Genomic DNA, 6,102 nt, shown 5'->3' with positions numbered 1-6,102 from the left:
GGAATCTCCTCTCTCCATTATAAGAGCGGCTGGGAAGGGGACTCCGAGCCTTCGTCCCCGGAAACTGATAGAGGGAATCAGAAACCCTAGAACACCGGGATGGGGAAGAGACATCAAAAGACAGAAGTTGAAAGGCTAAAAACGGCAGAGGGAGGCCAAGACCTCTCCATCTTCTCACCACTGCGTGGGTGCCTGAGCACCCTGGTTCCCCGGGTGCACAAGGCCCCTAAATCCACAATGTACCCCACGGGACAGCAGGCAGAAAGACCTCCAGGTACACAGCGCACACCCAGGCACATTCACACAGACCTCTGCACGCAGGAGACGCTGCACCCCACGCTGATCCTGGTGGCTGGGGAGGAAGAGGGAAGTGTGGAGCTGGGACCCGGGTGGGTGCAGCGCTGCCCCTGCTCTAATAAGGCGGTGGCCCAGGCTCTTAACTCCTACAAGGTTCTCCATCCCACCTATAAAGTGAGCTCAAGACTGGGTGCGGTGGCTCACGCCTGTGATCCCAGCAGTTTGGGAGGCCGAGGCGGGGGAATCACTTGAGGTCAGGAGTTCGAGACCAGCCTGGCCAACATGGTGAAACCCCGTCTCTACTAAAAATACAACAATTAGCCTGGCCTGGCCGGGCACGGTGGCTCATGCCTGTAATCCCAGAACTCTGGGAGGCCGAGGTGGGAGGATCACCTGAGGTCAGGAGTTCAAGACCAGCATGGCCAACATGGCGAAACCCCGTTTCTACTAAAAATACAAAAATCAGCCGGGCACAATGGCCTGCGCCTGTAATCTCAGCTACTTGGGAGGCTGAGGCAGGAGAATCATTTGAACCCGGGAGGCAGAGATTGCAATGCGCCGAGATCATGCCACTGCACTCCAGCCTGCGCGGCAGAGCGAGAATCCAACTCAAAATAAAATAAAATAATAAATAAAGTGAGATCAGAACACCTTCAGTTCTACCCTGTAAGAAGCCAGGAAAGTGATGGACAAAGCCTTTTAGTAACTGTAAACTGCTTTGGAGATGCAGGGAATAATTTTTTTTTTTTTTTTTTTTTTTTTTTTTTTTTGAGAGGAGTCTCACTCTGTCGCCTAGGCTGGAGTGCGGTGGCGCGATCTCGGCTCACTGCAAGCTCTGCCTCCCGGGTTCATGCCATTCTCCTGCCTCAGCCTCCCCAGTAACTGGGACTACAGACGCCCGCCACCACGCCCGGCTAATTTTTTGTATTTTTAGTAGAGACGGGGTTTCACCGTGTTAGCCAGGATGGTCTCGATCTCCTGACCTCGTGATCTGCCCGCCTCGGCCTCCCAAAGTGCTGGGATTACAGGCGTAGGCCACCGCGCCCGGCCGATGCAGGGAATAATGTTAAGGCCTTTCAAGGTCTGCTGGAGTCCTCTCTCCAGGGGCCGCCCAGCTCTCATGCTCCCCCTACCCTCTCCCCCACCCCAAAATTCATTGTTCACCCATCTTATTCCATTTTTTCTTTCTTTACTTTCCGAGGTGATAACTTCATAATCAGGCAAACTGATCCCATTGGATGTGCCAATGCAATAAGAAGGAAGGTCATGTTCCTGGAATCCCACATACAGGAATTCCAACCGAGGGTTAAAGGGCTAAACAGGAATAACACCGAGGGTTAAAGGGCTAAACAGGAATAACACCAAGGGTTAAAGGGATGAGAATCAGGACTTCTAGGCTGAGGCAGGGCAAAATGCAACTGACAAGTTACTCGACATTTTTTTAATAGGACTTCCCCCCATTTCTGATTTCTGAAAGTGCTAACACACTGTGCGTCTCACCAAACTGCAGATTGCAGTTAAGGTGCCATATGCTTCATGATGGGAAAGAACTTCAAAAAGTTACAGGTTTCAAGGAAAAAATCACTAGTGGCCAAAGGGAGAGACCATCATATGCTAATCCCGCCCCTTTCGCCAGAAGCCACACCTTCCACCAACAGAAACTCTTGGATTGGCCCAACCCTCACACACTTCCAGTTCCATCAGCCAATCAGAATTAAAAGTTTACCAACGTTTCGGCCCCTCCCCTTAAGTCGAAGCCACTCAGAAGCAAGTTGTCACTGTAAGTCCCGCCTCCAAACAGCTCACTGGGCCAATGGAAAGCCATCTTGTTCCAGGCTTCATTCTCACACATATAGGAGAGCCGGTTTTCCTCTCAGCTAGAGAACAAGTGGCTTTCAGCTGCCTGAGTGCTCAGAGGTTGCAGGGAGGCGGCCTATTCTGGGATGGAGGAGAGATCTGGCTGACAGGAGACAGCCCTGGCGTGGCTGGCCTAGGTTCCAGGACTACCCTCTACCCAGTACTGGCGGTGATGTGGTGTGAACCACTGAACCACCCAATGTTTACTAAGCACTGTAGCTTAATCTCCATAACGCTGTAGGGGAGGGCGGATTGTTTAGCCATTTTACAGAAGAGCAAAGTAGATTCTGAGAAGGCTATGGACTAGATCCCATAGGAATTTATTAATTTTTTTTTTTTGAGACAGAGTCTCTCTCTGTCGCCCAGGCTGGAGTGCAGTGGCGCGATCTTGGCACACTGCAGCCTCCGCCTCCCGGGTTCCAGCGATTCTCCGGCCTCAGCCTCCTGAGTAGCTGCACCACCACGCCCAGCGAAATTTTTTTTTTTTTTTTTTTTTTTGAGATGGAGTTTCGCTCTTGTTGCCCAGGCTGGAGTGCGGTCGCGTGATCTCGGCCCACCGCAACCTCTGCCTCCCGGGATCAAGAGATTCTCCTGCCTCAGCCTCCCAAGTAGCTGGGATTACAGGCATGTGTCACCACGTCCAGCTAATTTTTGTATTTTTAGTAGAGACGGAGTTTCTCCATGTTGTTCAGGCTGGTTTTGAACTCCCAACCTCAGGTGATCTACCCTCCTCGGCCTCCCAAAGTGCTGGGATTATAGGCATGAACCACCGCACCCGGCCATGCCCAGCTAATTTTTGTATTTTTAGTAGAGACAGGGTTTCACCATATTGGCCAGGCTGGTCTTGAACTCCTGACCTCAAGTGATCCTCCTGGCTCAGGCCTGTAATGCCAACACTTTGGGAGGCCGAGGCAGGAGGATCTCTTGAGGCCAGGAGCTTGAGACCAGTCTGGGCAACATAGTGAGACCTTGTCTCTACCAAAAATAAAAGAATTAGCAGGGCACAGTGGTGTGCACCTGCGGTCCCAGCTACTCAGGAGGCTGAGGTAGGAGGATCGCTAGAGCCCAGGAGTTTGAAGTTGCAATGAGTTCTGATGGTGCCACTGTGCTCCAGCCTGGGTGACAGAGCAAGACCTTGTCTCTCTCTACACACACACACACACACACACACACATATATATGTATATATATATGTGTATCTGTGTGTGTGTGTGTGTATATATACACATACATATATACATACATATATATGTATATATGTGTATATATATAGAGAGAGAGAGAGAGACAGAGAGAGAGAGAGAGAATAAAGCGCCAATCAGTATTAGTGCCATTAATAATGGAGATAGGCCAGGCGCTGTGGCTTACGCCTGTAATCGTAGCATTTTGAGAGGCCGAGGCGGATGGATCACTTGAGGTCAGGAGATCAAGACCAGCCTGGCCAACATAGCAAAACCCCTTCTCTACTAAAAATACAAAAATTAGCCAGGCATGGTGGCACGTGCCTGTAATCCCAGCTACTCTGGAGGCTGAGGTAACAGAATCACTTGAACCCAGGATGTGGAGGTTGCAGTGAGCCGAGATAGTGCCACTGCACTCCCGCCTGGGCAACAGAGCAAGACTCAGTCTCAAAAAAATTTTGTTTTTTTAGAGACAGGATCTTGCTCTTTCGCCTAGACTGGAGTGCAGTGGCATAATCATAGCTCACTGCAACCTCAAACTCCTGGGCTCAAGAGATCTCCCACCTCAGCCCCCTGAGTAACTGAGACTACAGGCACATGTCACCACACCCAGCTAATTATTGTATTTTTTGTAGGGGCAGAGTCTTGCTATGTTGCCCAGGCTGGGCTTGAACTCCTGGTCTCAAGCCATCCTCCTGCCTTGGCCTCCCAAAGTGCTGGGATTACAGACATGAGCCACCTCGCCAGGCCATAATAAGCCATCTTGAATCTTCATACTCGCCAAGCTGAAAGCCTTGGCATCTCAGGATTCTGGTGACCAAGACTTCCTCCTCTGGATTTTTGCTTTTGAGTGTTTCCCTCTTAGACCCCTCTTCTCCCTGTCCCACTGTGAAATCATTGCGAAGTCTTCTGCCATCCCCCTTATCACACCCCATTCGGTGACCTATCTGGACAATTCCCCAATCTACGAATCAAGTCTCGACCTTCCAGGCTGTCTCCAACTATCTGTGGAACATCTGTGTTGTGATGAGAGCAGTGAAATAAAAGATGTGAATGATTTACAGGAAATGACCTGGATCCCTCATAAGCTTTTTCTCTTTTTATTTTATTTTTTAAATTTTTCGTAGACACAGTGTCTTGCTACGTTGCCCAGGCTGGTCTCAAACTCCTGGCTTCAAGTGACCCGCCCACCTTGGCCTCCCAAAGTGCTGGGATTACAGGCATGAGCCGCCACCTCTGGCCAATACCTTGCATGCTTTACAGCCTTCACAATCAGCTCCTCTTGCAGACAGAAGAAGGAGACCAGAGATGAAAGGGTTAAGTAATTGGCTCCAAGTCACAGAGCCAGTGAGTGCCTAAAAGGCTTGCTCAGAATGATAGACTAAAAGGAATCATCTAGATCATCCCACAAGGCAGATATCAGAGATGCCACACTCTCCTGGTGAGTCATGAAGTCACGGCTTTCTCAGCCTCAAAGAGGATGTAGCACCCAACTTCCAGTAAGGATGAAATAAAGTAATGTGTGTAAAGTGCCTGGCAGAGCATTCCTGGCACAACATTTCAATTGATGGTAGGTATTATTATCCAGCCAACTGGAGCAGCAATTCTCACATGGGGTGTATCACAGCCTGTACTTTGGAATTCAGGCATAACAGAAGCCTCTTGTTTATTCTGCAGTCAGGACTGTCAGGGCTCGAGGAACACCCACAGGAACTTCAGGAATCAGGCAAGAAAAAGAGGAAAAATCATTACGCGTGAACATGAACTGTTTTATTTGATTTTTGGAGACAGGGTCTTGCTCTTTTGCCCAGGCTGGAATGCAGTGGCACAAACACAGCTCACTGCAACCTCAAACTCCTGGGCTCAAGTGATCCTCCCGTCTCAGCCTCCCAAGTAGTTGGCAGCACCGACACGCACCACCACGCCCTGCTAATTTTTAAAAAATTTTTTGTAGATGCAGAGTCTCACCATGTTGCCCAGACTGGTCTTGAACTCCTGGTCTCAAGTGATCCTCCCGCCTCGGCCTCCCAAAGTGCTGGGATTACAGGTGTGAGCCACCGCACCTGGCTATAAGCTATTTACTTATTTATTTATTTATTGAACAGAGTTTCGCTCTTGTTGCCCAGGCACGATCTTGACTCACTACAACCTCTGCCTCCTAGGTTCAAGAGATTCTCCTGTCTCACCCTCCCAAGTAGCTGAAATTATAGGCATACACCACCACACCTGGCTAATTTTGTATTTTTTAGTAGAGAAGGGGTTTCACCATGTTGGTCAGTCTGGTCTCAAACTCCTGACCTCAGGTCATCCATCCACCTTGACCTCCCAAAGTACTGGGATTACAGGTGTGAGCCACCACGCCAGGCTTAATATAAACCTCTTTTAGAACAGGGATGATGTCACAGTTATTTTTATGCCGCTGGTAATTAGGTACTTAGGTACTTAGTTCAGTTCTTGGCACATAGTAGGTGCTCAATTCGTATTTATGAATGCATGAATGCCTCCAGCCTATGTCTGCAGTTGGGGACAGTGAGACCAGACCGATCACTTATCTCAGGTCACCCAGTTGACCTGAGGTAAAGACAAAACCTGACTCCCGGTATCCCTGTTTTCTGTTTGTTTGTTTGTTTTGTTTTTGTTTTTGTTCTGAGATGGAATCTCACTCTGTTGCCCGGGCTGGAGTGCAGTGGTGCCATCTTGGCTCACTGCAACCTTTCCCTCCCAGGTTCAAGCCATCCTCCTGCCTCAGCTTTCTGAGTAGCTGAGA

The sequence above is a fragment of the Gorilla gorilla genome, chromosome 6, assembly GCF_029281585.2.
Source record: "Gorilla gorilla gorilla isolate KB3781 chromosome 6, NHGRI_mGorGor1-v2.1_pri, whole genome shotgun sequence".
Lineage (NCBI taxonomy): Eukaryota > Metazoa > Chordata > Mammalia > Primates > Hominidae > Gorilla > Gorilla gorilla.
This window is presented reverse-complemented; position numbering follows the sequence as displayed.